We start from the raw sequence: 22,182 nt of genomic DNA on the forward strand, positions 1-22,182 counted from the left end.
ACAAGGCTCGGTCGCCCATGTCGTACACCTGAATTCACTGGATGGAAGCAGCAAAACTGACACCCCAATACCAACTGAAGTTTTGCGCTTGCTGGAACAGTTCACTGATGTGTTTGAAGATCCAAGATGCCTACCCCCGCGACGCGAATGTGATCATAGAATTCCCTTGATGGCGGGAGCACAACCAGTCAACCTGCGGCCATACAGATATAAGCCTGAACTCAAGACAGAAATCGAGCGGCAGGTACAAGAGCTACTCGATGCCGGCATCATTCAAAAAAGCTCCAGCCCGTTCTCCTCTCCAGCACTACTTGTCAAAAAGAAAGACGGTACCTGGCGTCTTTGCGTCGATTATCGACGACTCAATTCCATGACGGTGGCCAGCAAATACCCAATTCCCCTCATCGACGAGCTACTGGACGAGCTTGCGGGCGCCAAGTGGTTCTCCAAATTGGACCTGCGCGCGGGGTTCCATCAAACCAGAATGGCAGAAGGCGAAGAGTACAAAACAACATTCCAAACCCATTCTGGCCATTGGGAGTACCGCGTCATGCCATTCGGGGTCACCGAAGGACCAACTACATTCAACGGCGCCATAAACACCACTCTCCGCCCTGTCAACCGTGTCTGTGCTATCTCATTCTTTGATGACATTCTCATCTTCAGCAAGACGATGAAAGAGCACATTCAGCACATCAAGCAAGTGCTGCAGTTGCTTCGAGCAGATCATTGGCAAGTGAAGCAATCCAAGTGCTCATTCGCACAGCGATAGATATCTTACCTTGGACACGTCATCAACGAACATGGCGTTTCCACTGACCCCAGCAAGATTCAGACAATTGAGAACTGGCCAACACCCACTTGCGCCAAGGAGGTGCGCGAGTTCCTAGGACTGGCAGGGTACTACAGAAAGTTCGTCCAACATTTTGGAATCATAGCACGGCCGCTCTTTAATCTGCTCAAGAAAAATCATCAGTTTGTGTGGACCAGTGATACACAGCAAGCATTCGATGCTCTGAAGCAAAAATTGATCACAGCTCCTGTACTGCAACTACCAGATTTCAAGAAAACCTTCATTGTCGATACAGATGCTTGCGCCTACGGGGTGGGTGCAGTTCTTCAGCAAGGTCACCCCATAGCGTACATGAGCAAACCCCTCGGTCCCAGAAACAGAGGGCTGTCCACATACGAAAAAGAATGCATGGCGATTCTTATGGCCATAGAGCAATGGCGCCCCTACCTGCAGAATGAAGAGTTCATAATCCAGACAGATCAGCGAAGTCTATTCCACCTCGACGACCAACAACTCTCCACCCCGTGGCAGCAGAAGGCATTCACTAAGCTCCTTGGTTTGCGCTACAAAATCTGCTATCGCCCAGGCGCTACGAACTCAGCTGCAGATGCGCTGTCGCGACGAGCACCTGATGCAACAGCGACAGCAATTTCAGTCTGCAAACCAGTGTGGTTGGATGATATCGCAGCAAGCTATGAACACAACCCCAAGTTCAGAAGATTATCAGTGATCTCAAGCGACGACCGGACCCTAAGCAGCGCTTCTCCATGCGCGACGGCCTGCTGTATTTCAGAGACAGGCTCTGGCTGGGTGGTTCCCCTACCCTCCAACAACGCATGCTCCAGGCCTTCCATGACAGTACAGTGGGTGGCCACTCCGGCGTGCCCGTTACCTATCGCCGCCTCCGCCACCTCTTCGCCTGGCCAAAGATGAAAGAGCACACCAGACGGTACGTTCAGTCCTGCTCAATCTGCCAGCAGGCCAAACCAGAGCGTGTGCGCTACCCCGGCTTGCTCGAACCACTTCCAATTCCAGACGGCGCATGAAAAGTGGTAACCATGGATTTCATCGACGGACTACCATCATCAGGCAAGTTCAATTGTATCCAAGTTCACGCGCTACGCGCACTTCTTGCCCCTCAGTCACCCTTTCACGGCTGCCAAAGTTGCTCACTCTTACCTGGAGAATGTGTACAAACTGCATGGGCTACCTGAAGCTATCGTCTCCGACAGAGATCCAGTATTCACTAGTAGTTTCTGGCGCGAGCTGTTCAAGACAATTGGCACCGAACTCAACATGAGCACGCCGTACCACCCGCAAACTGACGGGCAAACGGAGCGCGTCAACCAGTGCTTGGAAATTTATCTCCGGTGCTTCACACACGCCAACCCACGCAAGTGGCATCAGTACTTGGCCCTTGCAGAGTTCTGGTACAACTCCAGCTTCCATTCTGCACTGAACACTTCCCCCTTTGTCGCGCTCTACGGCCACGAGCCTCGCCATTGGGGAATTGAAGCTGCTTCCACTTGCAAGATTCCACAGCTCCAAGACTGGCTAGAAGAACGAAAGCACATGCAACAGGTCATCTCGGAGCACCTCCACCGCGCTCGCAATATCATGAAGGCCCAGGCGGACAAGAAGCGCACCGAGCGCTCCTTCCAGGTGGGCGATTCTGTCTTTGTCAAGCTACAACCTTACGTCCAAACAACAGTGGTACGCCGCTCCAACTACAAGCTCTCCTTCCGCTACTTCGGCCCCTACAAGATCATCCGCGTCATCAACCCCGTCGCCTACGAACTCGAGCTACCCGCCGGCGCCAAGGTCCACCCCGTCTTCCACGTGTCTCAACTTCGCCGAGCTCTCTCCCCCACCACCCAGGTCGAGACGGTGCTACCAGTACCCACAGACGAGCCATTGAAGCCGGTGGAGATCATCGACACAAGATGGCGCCAAACCCCGCAAGGCCGGCGAGAACAACTACTCGTGCGCTGGTCCGACCCGTCAATCATGGACGCCACATGGGAGGACGCCAAGGCCACGCGCGAACGCTACCCCACACTGCTGGCTTGGGGGCAAGCCACTTCTCAAAGAGGGGGGGATGTCAGCGCCACGACGAGTAAGCAGAGCAAGGGAGCCGCTGCCATGACGACAGGAGACCAGAGCACTACCATGGCAGCGAAACAGGCCCAAGACGGCTACATGGCGAGAAGGATGTCCAGCAGGCCCAAGAGAATCATTCAGCCCAACAGAAGGTTCATCGGGCCCGGCTGGACCCGCTGACCGCGTCGCCACCAGCTACTTAGTCCGGAAGCATCGATTGGATCGGCATCCATAGGGATCAGGCAAAGGACGGCGGCTCTCTCTTCCTCACCTACTTTCCCCTTCCTTCCTTCCCCCGCAAGAACACCATCGATGTATGAACTGAGTTGAATTCTTGAGAGTGTAATAGATCGATCCGGTACCTTAACAACCATCAAAAGAGATTTGTATCACCATACGTGGCTAGCAGGTTAGAATTGCCCATAAAGGTAACGTGCAAACACTATTTTGATTATCTATAGATACATCAGTAATCACAAATAGAAGATATGTTGAACGACAAAATAGATTATCAAAGCCATACCATCAAAGGAGATTGGTGGAAGCTAATTTCTTGACATATCTTCAAGAAAATCAGTGCAATCCTGCTAACAAAATTGAGGAACTGGAGTTACCTTAAGTAACACGATCGACACAATATGCTAGAGAAGATTGGAATAGTCGGTAGCCCAATCTGCAACTTGAGGTTGAGGTTGTGCGCCATGGAGAAGATGGTCATCATGCGGTAATTGACGGGGTGGGCCTTCACGGGCTAGAACCTGCACATGATGGCTAGCGACATCTTCATCTGCAGGTACACCATCTGTTTGCCAAGGTAGATTGCGGCCCCGCCTTGAACAACGACGTGTTGTGGAGTGCCGTCGTCGCCGATCCATCGATCTGGCCAGAAGCTAGCGACGTCGACGGGCTTCATCAGAACAATGCGAGCACGTTCAGAGCAACCGTGGCGGCGGCCCCCGCGGGACCCACGGCTGCGCCGGCAGGGACGGTGCCTCCCGTCGTCGAGCCCCCCGTGACCGTGATGGTGATGGTGGTCGGGACGCTGTCGTCGTTGCGCAGGGAGTTGCCGCCGAGAAGGTGCCGTACTCGTAGCCGCTCTTCCTGTGAGCAGGCGTCGTAGCCGATCTTCTCACGGGCGCGCACCATGGTGTCGTCCGGGTCCGGGAGCACGCTTCCCTCGATGGGAGAGAGCCACCAAGAATTTGTGAGGGTCGGCCCGTGAGGGAGAAAGATGCCCGTGGTCAGCCTATGGTGGGTCTTCGCGGTGGTAACTGAACGCTGCTGGGCTCCACCTGTAAGCCGATGAGGAAACGCTGATGTGGCTAGGTTGGTGATGTGGATGGCCTGCACGTGAAGAGAATTAGTTTAGTGGGGATGAACTACTTAGGTATTATAGATTTGGCAGATGTCAATGAGCTTCCATAGCATGCAGTGCTCTGCTGACTTGCTGAGTACGCAGTCTGCAGCTAGGACCTCCACGGGACAATAGTTAGCCCACTGTATTGTGTGTTTTTGGTCCACTTGCACTCATAGTTCTTCCACGAAACAGAAGCTTCCCACTGTGGCTCTATGCATGATAAATAGAATGCAGTAGCCAGTAATTGCATGTGACGGTAATTAGTCATGATCTCATTGAGTTTCTGCATTAAATTTCCATCGTTCATGTCAAATGCCTAAGCATGAAGCCTGTCTGTCTGTACATAGCTACAAAACAGCTGGACAAACACGCAACATCGGTCAGAGCAAATTGAAATTTTAGCAGTGTAATCTGGCTGCCATATTGATCCTTGATTTTTTTTTTGACTTGCATATTGATCCTTGCTTTTGAAACTTTAGACATAGATCAGTTGAGGAGCTACAACTATTTGTCAGGCTCTACCCACAAAAGAACTGTCAGTCAGGCTGATGCTTTGACGCTTTGTGCGTACTACATGCATGCTCGCTGTATATCTACGCCTCCGAGGAGCTCATGCGACCGTACCTGGCTACGAAAGTGTATTCGTGCATGATGGCCACGCGGATGTGCAACGTGCATCTTGTAGCGTGGCAGCTTCCATCGGCCCATCGCCATGTGAACTTTACCCCCGGGGTGAACATAATGCACGCTGACCTGCACCTTGATACTCTATGGCTTCACTCACACAGCATGCCGGTTGCCAAACTGGGTTCGATTGCGGCGCCCTTGTCCATGCACTATCGTGGCTGGCCAGGTTCAACGATGGCAGCCTGCTCCGTGGGTCGGCGTGGCATGCTCTGACCGGGTTCGATGGCGGCAGCCTCTTCTGTGCTCTCGTCCCCGTCAACCGTCGGCACCCTCGTACATGTCAGCTGCACCAGCCCCTCACAGTGTCGGATGTAGTATGGCATGGACGCCCTTGCGGTTCATGTTCTCCACGGTGGTAGAATCCTTCCGCCCGTCGGCATCAGCCATGTACTCTGGTTGTGTTGAATCCGGATGAAGGCGTGGGACGCGACTCCCGACCAGACCAGACGAATGATGAGCGACTTGGCGAGGGTGCAACCATCGACGATGAGCACGGAGACCTTACATCCATGGATGGGGTTCAGTCGTGCATCAGATCGATCCAGCCTACTTCGCTGGGCCCGACCTCGCCTGTGAAGCGCCCGTCTCCTTGCCGCAGCACGGAGGATGGGCTGGATCGGGTCTGGTCTGCTTTGTCGTGCCTGACCTGACCTTGGCAGCGTCCATCTCCTTGCCATGTCAGGGAGCAGGGGGCTGGATCAAGAGAGGTGCGCGACGTACGGCATGGGACGACGTACGAAACGGACGTCATGGTCGAAGAGAGGAAGGCTGCTGCCGATGGATTCATTGGGATGCCGGTGAGGGAGATGTCGACCAGCCGGCGGCAGCAGCTGCAGCATCCGCGGCAGCGAGGGGCGGACGTGCGTAAGACGGTGCTATGTCTTTGTGGGAGGAGGGGCTCCCGGACGCTCACAGGAGAGGCGACGGCGGTCGATGTAGTTCCCGATGGGATAGGCCTTGACATACACCTCATTGTGACCTCGTCCGCCGCTCCCCCGCTTCCCGCGGGATTCACCCGTCCCCTCCTCTCTATCTAAGGGCATGTACAGTTGTTGATAAGATACTTATCTTAAGTCTTGCATCAAATTTAGAGATGACAAAAAAAGTCTACAATGGGTTATCTCTTAGTCTTATCTTCAATAACTAGTCATTTCTAAAAATATGGTGAGACACATTGTGCTAAGAGATCATCTCTTGTCTCTGAGAAGACAAGCCTTTTCTTATGAGTTCTCTCTCCTCCACTTCATCATCTATCCTACGTGGCACACCTAAGATATAGCACCATCATACATGCCCTAAAATCTGAGGCGTTAGTTAAGACAGATTCCAAGTCAAGTCAGGGTCCACAAATTGAGTTGAGGAAACTGCGTTTGGACGAAAAAAATAATACAGAAGACGTGCATGCGGACCACAGAAACCGGTGCAATCTATGAGATTGCAGGAGGAAAAACCGACCGGGTGAGGTGGACCGATGAAATTAACGGACGAAATTACGGTGGTAAGAAGCAATAGCCTCTTTATTAATAGGTATAGATATAGATATAGATTAGTACCAACGATGACATAGCAGCCATGTGGTATCCACGTCATCCGAAAGCACTTGTGGAACCACTCTAAGGTCAAATGTGGACTGTTTGAATAGTTCAATGTTGCGTTTCAAATGGTTTTGGAGTTCAGGGTTGAAAAGTAAACTTTTGCCTTCCTTGAGCGTTGATAAGTGGACCTTTTCTTTTAAATAATGTGATCATGGTGATTCTTCACCATGCATCCGATGCTACAATCAAGTTTGCCATCCGATTCAAATGGAGCAACGAGAAAAAAACATTTATACTCTAAAGTGTTGCCAAAGATTGTGTTATTTATGATATGCTAAATTTCTTGATTTGCCGGCCAAGATTGTAATAAATTTTCATTTGCCCCTTGCTAATGACAGGACCAAGAACCAGTAACAGGAGCTCTACATATCAACCAGTCACCACAGACCCATTTTCCTCTTCGCCTGATCCCAATGACCAAGATGAAAACCTAGACATACTCGGCGATGATGACAATGGCTCACCCAATAATATGGCCTCAGCACAAGGGACGTCTTATCACGGTTTTGACATCAACTTACCAAATCAGCTCGACATGGATGATGAGGTTGCTGATGTTGATGTAAATGACGAAGCTGAGGAGGGACTTAATGCAGCTGAGGCGCTGCGAGCTCAAGTCAATGCAGAAGGACGGCAGGTGGAGCAGGCCACCTCTAGTTCAAGTGGAAGCAGCAGCGGCAGCGGGAGCGGCAGCAGCACCAGTGGTAGTGACGGCAGTGATGGCGATTCACCCAGCTCCGGAGGGGATGTTGATATATGAGTTTGGTTTCAGGCTGCTGACCTAAATTGCTGTCTATTTTTTTCATGAATACGCAAAGATTGCCTATCATTCCATTGATAGGTAGAAAAAGAGTTATGGTACAAGTGTGCTACTTTTGCGGCTGTACACATCTAGCTGGCGACGACAAGAGAGCAAGCGAGCCGTACACATCTTGCTGTCTATGAATAACATTCAGATTCCTCCGACCCATATTTCTACTTTGTGCTAAACCAGTGTCAATTAATAATTAATATGGACAGGAGGGAGCAGATCATTACTAAAGGAGGTGCGACCGATGCTTCACTTGTACTTTTTTTTATGAGGGATACTACTACGATACCTGCTTCACTCTTACGATACCAGTACTTTTTTCGTCCTATAATGTAAGAACGTTTTTATGTTAGTATAGTGTCAAAGACGTTCTTATATAAGAGAGCAGTAACTACTACCTCCTTTTCGGTTTAGACTAGTCATAATAAGTAGTTATTTAGACTAGTAACATGCATATATTACTAGGCTATGTTATTACCTTTATAGTAGGAAGTAACATATGTGTGGTGTCATGCAACACTTCATTTATTAGGTTGTAGATTCATCTTATCTTGGTATGTGTGATGTTACAGTAACTAGCTATGTTGTCACATGCCTTTTTTTTCATTAATAGGGCTCAATTTAAAAATCTCATCAACCAAGGTAGATGATGAGTGATGTAATAATTTTTGTAGTTTGTAAAAGCACTTAATTGATGTACTCGTTTTCTTTAAAGAATTGTGCTTACTAATGCATTAATTGCAATGCATGTATGCATGAAATAATGCATTGGTCAATTTTCTCTTAATCTTTGCATGCAATGAATTAATGTATCTTAAAATTTGAACATGTTATGAGGAACAATCAAATTGCGACTTACAAAACGAGAACCTAGAATTTTGAGATAAGCCCTATAAACCGAAAAACCGAAAAGGAGTGAGTATATCTAAGTTACATTATCGCTGGGTTGGACAACTGTGCTATCATTTATTTGTAACCTCATCGAATGTAGGTCTTCATTGAAATATATGTAAATCAACAATAATCTTTTAATAAAAATTTGAAGCTAAACTCAGTTTTTATGACATTGTCAAGAAAAGAATTTCGATAGTTCAAACAGAGGGCTTCAATGATTTAAACAAAGGGCTTCATGCAAAGCACACAGACACGATTGAAGCGCATGATTTTAATAGTTTGAACACGAAACCATAGTTTGCCGTAACAAGTCAGCTTATTGGGTCAATGTTAGGGCATGCCCTTGATAAAAATGTTATACTCGTAACCTTACCCATGACTTGGGTAGGGTTTGGACGCAACTCATGGACATGAAATGAGTGCACATATTGCCTAGCAAGTGACTATTTTTTTTCTAATCTTGAGATGGAATTGTAGTACCTTAAGAGCATCTCTAGTTGCCCAAAGAAAAAAACACAATTTTTTTGCATCCTTCGACGAACAATATATGAGCTCCAACGACTGCCCTAAACGCAAAAATATGTGGTCCCATTTTAGGGCTGCCCAAAAACCAGTCGCAAGTGATGTATATTTGCATCACCCAATTGCGTGCCCAAACACATGAGCTCCAACAGCTGTCCTAAACGCAAAAATATGTGGTCCCGTTTTAGGGTTGCCCAAAAACCAGTCCCAAGTGATGTATATTTGCATCACGCGGTTGTGTGCCCAAACACAAAACCGGCTGCCGACCCGCGACCTCGTGGCTGAAACTTCCAGCCGCAGCCGCGTACGTGTCTGCTTCCCCTTTCGCCGCGCCGTCTTTGCCAAATCTCCTGACTTTTAGTCATGGCATCGTCGTCGCCAAATTTGCAGGCTTACGACCACCGTCTGCCGCGGCACGCTGCGTCGTCGCAGATCCAACACCCCATGCCTCTCTCCGGTTGGTGCATCCCTCACATCGCCACCACGTAACTCGCAGCCCGCCGCCTCCACCGCCATGAAATCCGGTCGCCTGCGCCCTCGCCGTCACCAAATCCATCGCCGTCGACCCTCACGCCGCAAATCGACCGCCACCTCTCCTCTCTCCGACCATCGGGAACTTCTGTTGCCGGGATCCACCATGCCATGCTTCGCCGACCAAGGAGCTCCACCAGCTTCCACGGCATTCGTCGACGGGACTCCGGCTATTTCTCAGCCGAGATCATGTAGTAGGGCGTGTTGTATTGGCTCAGCACGTATGACTCGTCGGACATCGCCGCCCACGCCTTCGACAAAGCGTGTTTGCGGCTCGGACGACCAAAGCGAGACTTGAACTTCTCGGAGATCAAAACTCAGGCAGACGCGGAGCTCACCGGTCCCGAGATAGATATGAAGACCGTCGTGGAGGAGACACAAATCGTCTTGTATCAATGCGACATTTGCCAGCGGAGTGAGGCTGCCATGGCGAGGTTTCCGATGGAAAATCTGCACCTTGTGCATGTGGAGTACTAGTTCTAGGTGCACCAGAACAAGCCAGTGAAGGAGGCGAAGGTGGTGAGGAGCACCCTACGGTCATCCCCATGAATTCTACCCCAAGCGTCAAGTTATAAACCGACAAAGATAAAATGTTTTATCCATTGAGCTCGACTTGTTGCAAATAGTTTATGACAAGTTCAAGGAGTTGACTACGACGAGATTGTCTCACCGTAGCAATGCTTAAAGTCATTTTGGGTAATATTAGCAGTTACCGCATATTTCAACTATGACATATTACATATGGCACCAAAAGGATTTTCGTGAGATAGAAATATAACTAAGGATATGTATATGATAGAGTCCAAGGTATTCTGTTGATCCCGGGGATGGTAGTAAGTGTGCAAACTCCAAAGATCCAAGAATGGAATGAAGCAAGCATAAGGGAGTTGGAATTTTTGTTTCGATGAAATGCTCAAAGAGTTTGTTTTCATTGAGGATAGCGAAGATTGTTGTGTTCACAAGAAAGTATGTAGGCGCATAAAAATATTTCTAATACTTTGTGTTCTTGACACATTGTTGATTGGATTTTTTTAAAATTTCTTGGTACGAATAAAGACCTCATTGAAAAATTATTTTTCGATGAAGTACTCAGGCTAGAAAGCCTTAGTATTAGGCATAAGAAAGTAGTTGAGTATGGAAAACACCAAGAAACAAATTCTTGCCAAGGTCATATGGAAGGAGTTTTCACAAGATCTGGTGTCCTATAACACTAATGAGCAAAATACATGACTGAGATTTCACTCACATTTGTGTTTGGATTAATCATGGTTTATGAACAACCAGATATGTCGAGTACTCCAAATAAGGTGCAACTAAGTTACCAAAGTGATCATGGTGTTGCTCATGGGACAACAGTGAAAATGTTGTTAAGTACTAAAGTACTACTAATGGCATGTCTCTCGCATATGAAGATAATGAAGAGATCGTTGTAAGTAGTTACATTGATACAGACTCATTGTAAGTAGTCACATTTTATACAAGCTTCATGATTGCTCCAAGCGATTTTCAATTTGAATAAGGGGTTTTGCGTTACACATGAAATGGTATAACAGTAAGCTGGAATTATTCCAAAGAGGTTAATGTGGCGGATTCTATAACAAAGGCTAATTATAGTGCCACTTTAGAAGCGGCAATGGAGAGTGTTGGATCAAATAGTTCATTTCTGAACTTAGTGCGGTTTCAAGATGGCTTATGCCAATGGAACACTACTGAGGATAGTGGCTCCATAGTTAAGTCTAAAGAATCAAGGGATTCTTAATATACAAAGCTAGTACCATATAAATTATGAATTTTGCGAAAGCGTGAAGGCGCGTGGATACGCAAAGATACACATGGACCTGAACTTATCAGATCCGTTGAACGAAGTCCATACCACAAGCGAATCATATTTTACACCGGTGTGCCATAGGTATAAAGTGCATTAGCATTGACAAAATTATTGACTCTAGTGCAAGTGGGATACTGAAGGAAATATGCCCAAGAGGCAATAATAAAAGTTATTATTTATTTCCATGCTCGCAATTAATGTTTATTATCTGTGCTATAATTGCAATGGTTCTTGAGTCTGCAATAATCACAAGGCTTGGAGAAAAATTGACATGTCTAGAATAATAAATGATAAATATATTCCTCGTCTCACCTCTAAGACTAGCTCAAATGTTACATGATGGTTCCGTTTTCCCAATCACGGGGACAAGTTAGTGTAATGAGGATGACTACAACTTTGAGGAAACAAGGACACAACATTAGAAGAACACTTGTGTTGGATTGGCCCAAATTGAATGTTATACCAAGAGATCCTTTGTCCCAAGTTTATAGTATATACCATAGAGATGTCAACATATGCACAATTACTTAGACCATGAGAGTATCTAGTTCCTTGATACGTCTCAAACACGTCTATAATTTTCTATTGTTTCACACTATTATAATATCACCTTTGAATACTTTTTAGAGCATTTTATATTATTTTCCTGGACTAACGTATTAATTCAGTTACCAGAGCGACTTGCTGTTTTCTACATGTTTAGTTTTCCAGGAAAATCAATATCTACGGGGGCCAAAACATCACGGGCATTTAATACAATTTAGTTTCTCAACATGGAGAGTCCAGAAAGTACCGGAGCCAGCCGGGGGCGCGGCCAGGAGCTAACCCACGCCCCAAGGCTATGTGCCCAGCCTTAGCTCCATTCTCCTGCCTATAAATCCCATATTTCTCAAAATCCTCAGTACCATTTTTTCTGTTTTTTCCCACCGTCACAAGTTTTTGTTTTGAGGAGATTCAATCTGGAGGCCTATTCCGGCACCCTGCCGGAGGGGGAATCCCTCACCGGAGGCTTCTTCATCAACCCTGTGACCTCCATGACCATGTGCAAGTAGTTCCTTTAGGACCTTAGGGTCCATAGTAGTAGTTAGATGGCATCTTCTCTCCCTTGTGATTCAATACAAAGTTCCCATGAGCTGCCTCACTGTAACAGCCCGAGACCGATGCTCCAGATGCCTTCCACGTTTTTCGTGATAGCCGCATTAATTATTTGTTCATTGCATTCATCATCGCTGCGTCATTCCATTATCGTCATTTTCCAAAAACTTGCATCTGTTCGTAGTTCCCGCTTCTCCTCGTTGCCTTTGTTGTCTGTTCCGAGACCAACCACACTTGCAACCTGGATCTTCGTTTTCTCTCTTGCCTAAGCCGGAGTATCTCTGCACATTGCACACCCCCCCTCGCGTGTGCGTCCGAAACTCCCCCCGGACCCGAACATCCCCAAACATCTTCGGTTTCTTATTTGGACCTCCCTAACCTACTTATTCTCGATCGTCCGATTATGATCGGAGGGTCCGAATCAACCCTAAACATCTCCCGTCCCTATATATAAGAACCCCTAGTCTATTTTTGGATAACCTAGACCAAATCCCTTAAAATCCTTCTCCATTCCCGGTGCGCCGCCGCCACTCTCTCAGATCAGGATCCATCCCTAACCAACGAGAACACACACTGCCTCACCTCCCACCTCGAGCTCCTTCTAGATCACCACGCCGCCGCCACCTGGTCTCCCCTTGTTTTCAACGCCCGACTAACCAGCACCCGAGCTCCCCTCGGTCAAAACTCGCTATAGCTAACACACAATTCCGAGCCGCCCTGCTCGATCTGGATCGAGAGCTCCTCCTGAGCCTCCCATGTGCTCAAGCTGGACCGGATCCAGCCATCTCCGCCGGTTCCCTGCCTCACCGTCATCGCGCACACCTCCTGCTACAAGACACCGCCAGCCTCGCTGGACCCAGCCGCCGCCCTGCAAAGTACCTCGCCTATGTCCTCACGTCAAGGCTGGGACGAATAGCAGCAACCCCAACCCCACATCGCACCTGCCTCATCTGCATGCTTTTGAACGCAGTGGCACACACCACCTTTGGCGTTGCGCATGCGCGTTGACCAGTTCGTCGACCACTGCCGTATGGGCCCAGCGCTAACAAGACCTAGATCTGCCTTGGCCTGCCTCTGCGCGGCTCGACCCGACCACCCCAAGCCCATTGTTAGCCTCGCCCAACCCCCCTATGCATCGCCCAGTGCGCGATTCTTTATGTTGCACTCAACTCTGTTCAACCCAGTAAGTCCAGATGCGGCCTGTATATGTTTTTTTCCTATCTGTCGATTTTGTCTAATTATCCACAGTTTGGCAGATTTACAGAAAATCCCTCAAGCTCATGCATTTAGTAACTAAATAACCGTGCATGTATTTAAATGATGTATATGTAAAATTCTTACAATTTTGTGTAGATTCATAATATGCAACTCTCACACATGATAAAAATGTTTAAATTGATGTTTGCATTAATTTGCATAATGACATGTCAAAATAGTTTATTTCATAACTTAATAACCCTAGCTCTGAATTAAATGAACTATATATGTAATTTGACTAGGAAAATGTGTAGATTAACATGGTGCACTTACTTTTACTATTTAACAACATTAAAACTGTGTTTTAGGCAGAACAGTACCAAATTCAAAAATTACATATGGTGATTTTTTGGAATTGTTATTTGTTGTTTCTAGCCTCATTTAAAATTGCCTAGATAGGTAGTTTACTTATGCTTCCCCTCTTGCCATGTTAAACACCATTTACTATTGATGAGTAGCATAAACAGGATGGAACTGAATATTGAACGTGAAGTTTCATCAATATGTAACTCGTTGCATATTGATATTCACTTGATGTGTAGCATTTGATTGTTGCATTTTGCCATGCCATGCCTCATTAAACCGTACATGCATCATACTTGATTGTGCATCATGCCATGATTATGCTTGTGTGTTTACCGTGTCATTTACTTCAATCTGGTTGTGATTCTTCTCGATAGTTCCCGGTAACATTGCGAAGTGTGAGGATTTGTTCGACTACGCTTGATTGACTACTTCATGGATTCTATCTTCTTCCTAGCGGGATCCCAGGCAAGATGACAATTACCTTGGATATCACTACTACCTTGCTTGCCAGTTGTCTCGATGCTATTGCTATGTCTCACTAACTACCACTTGTTTGCCAAGCCTCCCAACATGTCATGATACAACCTCTAACCTCCACCGTACTAGCAAACCGTCGTTTGGCTATGTTACCACTTTGCTCAACCCCTCTTATAGGGTTGCTAGTTGCAGGTGCAAGTTGTTCCATGTTTGGGACATGGATATCTTGGGATATCACAATATCTCTTATTTAATTAATGCATCTATATACTTGGTTGTGTGTGGAAGGCTCGGCCTTTTGCTTGGTGTTTTGTTCCATTCATGCCGCCCTAGTTTCCATCATACCGGTGCTATGTTCCTTGATTAGCATTCCTAACATGATTGGGGTTTATGCCCCCCTTGACAGTTCGCTTGGAATAAAACTCTTCCAGCAAGGCCCAACCTTGGTTTTAAATTTGCCTAATAACAACTAAAACCTGCATAGGGACTTGCCAGCCCCCGTGGATAATTAATCAACAACCCGGGCCAGTGCTCCTCATGAGTGTTGGTCCAAACTAGGTAATGTCTGGCACCCCTTGGGAAACCGGGGTCTCAGCCAACCCGACGTCTTGCCCATCTGGTGTGCCCTGAGAATGAGATACGTGCGGCTCCTATCGGGATCGTTAGTACACGGGAGGTCTTGCTGGTTTTGTTTTGCCATTGCCAAAGTGCCTTGTGCACCAGGATTCCGATGATGCTTCAGGCTATCTAGATGTTGATGTCTTCCAAAGCTGATTGTGATGGACTAAGTTGGGACACCCCTGTAGGGTTATATACTTCGGAAAGCCGCTTTCGGGGTTATGTGGCAACCTGGAAATTTATAATATCCGGTTGTAGAGAACTTTACACTAAACCTGAATTAAAATACACCAACCATGTGCGTAATTGTGATCGTCTCTTTTTGAGGGATGTTCAGGAAGAGAACACGGTGGGGTTATGAATGACTCATAAGCAGGTGTTCAGGATCACTTCTTGATCATTACTAGTTTACGTCCGTTTTGCGTAGTTTACTCTTCTTATTCTTGTACTCATAAGTTAGCCACATATAAATGCTTAGTGCTTGCTACAACCTCACCACTTAACCATTCCATACCCATTAAGCTTTTCTAGTTTTGATACCCATGGTAATGAGATTGCTGAGTTCCGGTAGCTCACAGATTACTAAACAACATGTCCAAGTACAGCTAAAGCGATGTTTTGGCGTGAGAGCGATGCTTGTTCTATTTGGAGTTCTTCTTCTGTTTCTTCTTCTTCCTTGATCATAGGATGGGTTCCTGGTAGGTAGCCTGGGATTAGCTGGGTCGATGTCATTCTTATTTTCGTTTGATTTCATCTGTAGTAGGATCCTGCTCTTCTGTATGATGATTGCTATGTATGATGTATTGTTGTATTCATGTTGTAGCTTGTGGCGAGTGTAAGCCTTTATCTGGTATTCTCATCTATTTAGTACATGGTATGTTGTAATGAGATCCACCTTGCGAAGCATCTCTGATATGCGCTTCTATCCTTGGCGGGAGTTCCAAGTTCCTCAAGGATAGGACCGCATATTGGGCATGACAAGTTGGTATCAGAGCCTCTACCGATCGCTGGAGCCCCCTAGATTGGTCGAAACTTGGCCGATGTTGAGTCTAGAAAAAACCATTTTGAGTCTAGTTATATATCGGAGAGTAGGAATTCTTTTTACTCCTTATCCCCTTCGTATCTCTAGTGAGGAATTGTGGCATAGTTGTTTTGATTCTGCTACTCTCGTCACTCAAATTTTTTTAGGATCATGCAGGTATTTATGGAATAGTTGCAATATTGGTGTGACAGAATTTTGTCTTGATGCCTCCTATCTTCGGAGGTGTTCGGGGGAGTTGAGCTCCAAGGTGTTCTTGTCACATTCGCTATCGTTTCAGTTCCTGAATACCAGAGTAAGACAACATGGAAACGCTTCTATACTTTTTGTGGTGGCAAATAGTGCTGCGACTTATCCCCGGTACTGGTGGAGATAGCACAGATGATCTGCCATGACTGGTACTGTAGTGTTTTTGAAGGTCTGAGGTACACGAGTTTTCGAGGTTTCTTGGTTGTGTTGAACGCAGTCGGAACATTGGGAGTTCCAATAGGGTAGCCTGATCCGGCTATGCGCCGTACTTCGATACCGCCCACTTCAAATATGGAGCCCCCTCGATGGCGAGGGGCGAGGCAGAAGAGCTTTCTCCATAGTTCGAAATGGGCCTCGCGGCCCAGAAACAGTTCGCAAAGAGCTACGAAGACTGAGATATGTAGAATCAAACCTGGGGTGAGGTTGTGCAGCTGGATTTCGTAAAACTCCAACAGACCCCTGAGAAAGGGATGGATCGGAAATCCTAAGCCCAGCAAGAGAAACAAAACGAAGCACACCCTCTCCTCCTTATTGGGGTTGGGGAAATTTTCGGCTAGAACATCGTTGCCAATCGAAGCCAACCCGCTCGCGCAGAGACTAGATCTGCGAGAGGGAGATATCCCTGCGCCTGGAGTCAACTCAGCTAAAGATGAGACACTGAGCAGCTCTGCCAATCACCCTCTTGAGGGCCATGAGGGCGCGAAGAAGAGCTAGGAGCACTTGCCATGTCTTTGAAGTTTTCCGTGGCTAGTCTTGTGTTCTCTGCACGATGTAGATGGAACTTGGGGATCTAGCCTCTTTATATAGGCGACGTCCCTGTGTGGCCAGGTTTTTTGGTAAATAATAATTATGGACCATTCGCATTCGCCCGGTGTGTGGAAATCAAGGCGACGACAGGGAAGGAGTCATAAAAGCAGAACGTGAAGGTCAGGGCCGGACTGTTGTTTGTCCGAAGTATGATGAAGAACCTACCTTGCAAAGCCGAAGACGCGAAGCCGGATACTACATCGTCATTTGAAGGCAAGTTCGGGGCTACTGAGGGAGTCCTGGATTTGGGGGTCCTCGGGTGTCTGGGATATCTGATATGGGCCGGACTGATGGGCCGTGAAGATACAAGCAGAATGCTTCCCCCCATGTCCGGATTGGACTCCTATATGCGTGGACGGCAAGATTGGTGTCCGGATATGTTTCCTTCCCCCACGAACCGATTCTGTATAACCCTAGACCCCTCCGGTGTGTATATAAACCAGAGGGTTTAGTCCGTAGAGGCTATGATAATTCTCATAGGCTAGACAGCTAGGGTTTAGCCATTACGATCTCGAGGTAGATCAACTCTTGTAACCCCTATACTCATCAAATACAATCAAGCAGGACGTAGGGTTTTACCTCCATTAAGAGGGCCTGAACCTGGGTAAACATTGTGTCCTGCTCGTCCCTTGTTACCATCAATCCTCAGACGCACAGTTCGGGACCCCCTACCCGAGATCTTCCGGTTTTGACACTGACAGGGGGATGGGCACGTTGCACAAAGAGCGGAGAAGCGTAACATAACACGGCAGAGATCACACGGGCAGTTTTACCAAGGTTCGGACTATCGTGAGGCGTAAAACCCTACTCCTGCTTTCGTGGATTGATGGTGGAAAACTGGTGGAGACGCACAACGCTCTTGCCCTGCAGGGTTGCCTCGGGGCGAGAGGGGCTACGTACGTATGAGCGTGAGGGGGTCCGAATCCCCTCTACGGTTGCCATGGGCCTCCTTTTATAGATCAAGGGGTTACCACAATGGCAAATCAGTCTTTACATACTGATTAGATAGCAAACAGTGCTATCATACCTAACTTTGCAGGCTGACAGAGCGCATTAAATGCGCCGCTCAATGTCACATCATAGCTTGCCCGGCAGGCCCTACCAGGCTGTTTTGCCAGCTTCGCGCCTGCATTCTTGACACGTCTCAGGACGGGTGTCACTTGGAGGTATTTTATGTAGGAAGTGGCTGCCATGTGGCAAATAGCAGGCACTTAGTCACTTTGCGGCTTGACACCACACTAATCGATGACCTGCGTTGCTCGTGGGGTGGAGCGGTGGAGTAGTTGGCCTCCGCGAGCCCCGGCAGGCTTGCCGGGGTGATCTTTGGCGGCTTGCTTCCGGGGCAACCCCAACCTTGCTAGGCTCGCCTATCCGGCAAGGGAGGTCCTTCTCGTGGTGGAATCTTGTCTTTCTGGCTAGTCTTGGTCTTCTTGATCTGTACTTTGATCTTCAATGAACTGGTCTCTTGTGCTTCGATCTGATCTTGGTATTGTAATCTTGTTCCTGCGCCTGTTGGCTTACTGTCCGTGCATGAGTCAAGGGAAAACATACACCCCTGTTTGTGTTCCCCGACAACTGGAATCCGGCATGCCTCTCCTGGCAGAGCTCCTCGAAGCCCCCGGCAGAGAGCTTGGCAGGAACAATTCCCTTTGATCGGCAAGCTGCACCCTCCCGCCAAACTACCGACCTCTGCGGTCGAGGAGTGCGCTCCCGTGAACGAGGAGGTTCCACTTGTCCTTGTTGCCGAGCCTCAGGCTCCAACTTGGGCACGACACATCATCCGTTTCCTCCAAACAGGAGAACTTCACGAAGAGCAAGAAGAAGCTGAAAGAGTAGCCCGGAGGGCCAGTATGTATCAGTTCGTCAATGACACGCTGTACAGAAGAAGGCCCAATGGTGTGAAATTGAAGTGCATTTGCTGGGAAGAAGGAAAGAAACTGCTGGCGGAGATACACAAGGGTATGTGCGGCTCCCACATTGGATCAAGGGCCTTGGTTGGGAAAGCTTTCCGACAAGGTTTCTACTAGCCCACAACCCTTCAAGACGCCATCAAGCTGGTTACCAAGTGTGAAGCCTGCCAGTTCCCTTCCAAGAATATCCATCAGCCTGCCTAAGCTCTTCAAACAATCCCTTTATCATGGCCATTTCTGGTCTGGGGGCTCGACATCTTGGGCCCCTACCCCCGTGCTGCCGGGGGCTTTGAATTCTTGTTTGTTGCAATCGACAAGTTTACAAAGTGGCCGGAAGTGGAGCCTGTGAGAAAGGTGACTGCACAGTCAGCTATCAAGTTCTTGAATTGATTGGTGTGCCGCTTCGAGATTCCTGCCTGAATCATCACCGACAATGGCACCCAATTCACGAGCCGCGCCTTCATGCAATATGTTCATGCCCTCGGAAGCAAAATCTCATTTGCCTCTGTTGCTCATCTAAGGAGCAATGAGCAAGCTGAGAGGGCGAACACTGAAGTGCTATGAGGACTCAAGACAAGAACATCTGATAAGCTGCAAAAGTGTGGTGGGCGATGGATCGACGAGCTGCCGGTGGTTCTTTGGTCCCTCAGAACGACACCAAATCGAGCTACCGGGCAGACTCCCTTCTCCCTAGTCTATGGGGTAGAAGCAGTTATCCCCACGGAACTCATATACGGGTCACCTTGAGTGCTCGCGTACGATGAAGTAGCGCAAGAACAGCACCAGCCTGACGACGCTGTGCTACTTGAGGAGAACCGTCTCTGGGCTGCTACGAGCGCTGCATGCTACCAGCAAGTCGTGCATTGCTATCACAGCTGCAGGGTTCATGCTCAGAGTTTTGAGGAAGGCGACCTTGTCCTTAGGCACGTTCAGTCTGCCAAGGGTACAAACAAGTTGACGCCAAAGTGGGAAGGCCCTTACCGGGTAGTACGAGTCACCAGACCCGGCGCAGTCCGTCTAGAGACCGGAGATGGCATTCAATTTCAAAACTCATGGAATATTGAGCATCTTCGTAAGCTCTACCCGTAAGGCGCGACTGTCGGGCCCTGCCCAGCAGCCACCCATTTGTACAAGCTTTGCCGAAGTTGCATGTAACCCTTTGTACAAAGCCAAGCGCCGACCCCGAGCAACAGAGAAATGAATGAAGCGTTGGGGGCCCCAAAGAAGATTGCATGCATGCATAAGCATATCATGAGCATAGCATGATCATGTAGATAAGGTCGCATGTGGCATAATTTTCATCTCCACTAAGCTGCAGGGCTCTTACAGTGGACTTGGTCCCGAAGGAGAGAAGAGAAGACAAGCCTACATTGCGATCCCCGGCAAGCCAAACAGATAAGTCCTTTTATTATCCATACATGTTCTGTAAGTAGAAATTTGTGCATATGAAAACCTCACCACCTTCGAAACTTAGGAGCTCCCATCCCTTGACTCGGACGTTGCTTCGGTCAGGACGGTTGTAGTGGCCTTTGGCGGAAAAGGTCTAGCGGGGGGCTGGTCCCTCTTTGTGATTTGTGCCCAGCAGGCCTAGCCTCGCGGAAATAGATTGAGGGTACCAGCATGATAGCCTGCCGGGGAAAACTTGTTTACTTGAATGCATAGAGGCATTTCACCTCTGCATGGATACGTTACATGCACAAGTACCCGGCAAGGCTTGTCTTTTTCATTAATATGTTGATAAACAAGTACAGATCTTACAGAACACAAACATGGGTAAAGAAAATTACATAATTTAGACTAAAGTTTGGAAAGTTCCTACATGTTTTAGATTGAAAAAAGATAAGTCACCCGTAATCCCCTTTCTTGTCCCTCTCCTCCTAGGCACTACGGTGGAAGGTGAAGAGGGCAAAAGGAGTGCCTGAGTAGATGCCCGCCCCGATCCCGTCAGGACCTGTTGAGCGCAGCCTGACAAGATCGGGAGTGGAGAGGCTGCGAAGGACGAGGACGGAGGGAGCAGCTCGGCGGTGCCCTGGCCAGCACCCCCAAGGCCAGCAAGAAGCCCCAGCACAAGCACCGGCGGGGAAGACCGTCGGGGCTCAGGTGGAGGACTGCTAGAGGAGGCGAAGGCACCAAGAGAGCGCCCTCCTCCCCGGTAACCGTCCCGAAGAGGCCGGTGATGATGGTGCCAGGGTAGGAGGGGAAGAGCGAAAAGACGAGGCAGTGGGCCAGCAATACGAGACGAAGGCGTCGGTGCCATCGTACTCCGAGTTGACGCCATGCCACCCGCCTTCTCCATCTTCCCTCATTTTTTCTCCATCACCACCACTCCAGGGAGACACTGGACCCCGTCCTGTCACCTTCCTCGGAGAGGCGGCCGACAATCGAGACAGCCGGGGGGCGCATGGAGCACCGCTCCCCACCTTGGCGGGCAGGAAGGCGCCACCTTCTTCACATCAACCCCGGTTTTGCTGGAAGGAGCAGTGCTGGGATTACCGATGATCCCGAGCCCTGCATCCCAGACGGGCGCCAGAAGCTCCAAGAACCCGGTCGTCAGGGCAGCGAGGGCTAGCACCCCCACCCGAGGACCATCCCGCGTGGGGGTGATGAATGTTTCTCCATTCTGGAGAAGCGCGACTCCTCCCACATTGCGGATGACTCAACACCCACATTTTCGACCACCGCATCCCTTTGGGTCCCGGACCACACTCACTCCCCGGGTGTCAACGCGAACGTTCAACGTCATCAACCCCAAGCTAGAACCCGGGGCCTAGCCCTGGTCTCCCCCTTTCAGCATAACAAGAAGAAGGCAGGGAATGAGGAGGAGATGTGTGTGGATGAACACTCCCGCTCCTCCCCACCCCCTCTTTTATAGACCAATTGGGGCGGGAGCTGATCCCTCGGCGGGTAACCGCCATCCTCCTCCACCAATCCAAGAAGACCGGGCCCCTGCCCTGACGCTCTCCCGCACCACGCGCCTCCGTTACCTACCCCACTCAATGCATGCAGCATACATGGCAAGAGGATAAGAACGTGATGAGATGAATTGGCAGTTACTCCCCCATGCGTTAAAGTCATTCACGGGCCATTACAGACATGGCCCCACTACGATTGGCGTTACGCGATGCGCGGGAAAACCAGAAAATTCTTCGATCTCAGATCAACGAAGAAGCAAAGAAAATCAAAGGACAAGACACTACCGCCCTCTTGCCTATGCACTGGATAGGGCCTACCACGACGAGGCCCGACGCGTTCAGGCCAGGCCCCGGGGCTCCTGTCGGTACAACAAACCCTGGGTGTGTTGCCCAG

General features: G+C 48.7%; 1 pseudogene; it reads left to right on the top strand.

The window, feature by feature from the left end:
- The window catches only part of LOC123076285 (uncharacterized), a 29,726-nt pseudogene extending 22,434 nt beyond the window's left edge, over window positions 1-7,292 (top strand).
- Window positions 7,293-22,182: the final 14,890 nt, after the last annotated feature.

The sequence above is a fragment of the Triticum aestivum genome, chromosome 3D, assembly GCF_018294505.1.
Source record: "Triticum aestivum cultivar Chinese Spring chromosome 3D, IWGSC CS RefSeq v2.1, whole genome shotgun sequence".
In the NCBI taxonomy this organism is placed as follows: Eukaryota; Viridiplantae; Streptophyta; class Magnoliopsida; order Poales; family Poaceae; genus Triticum; species Triticum aestivum.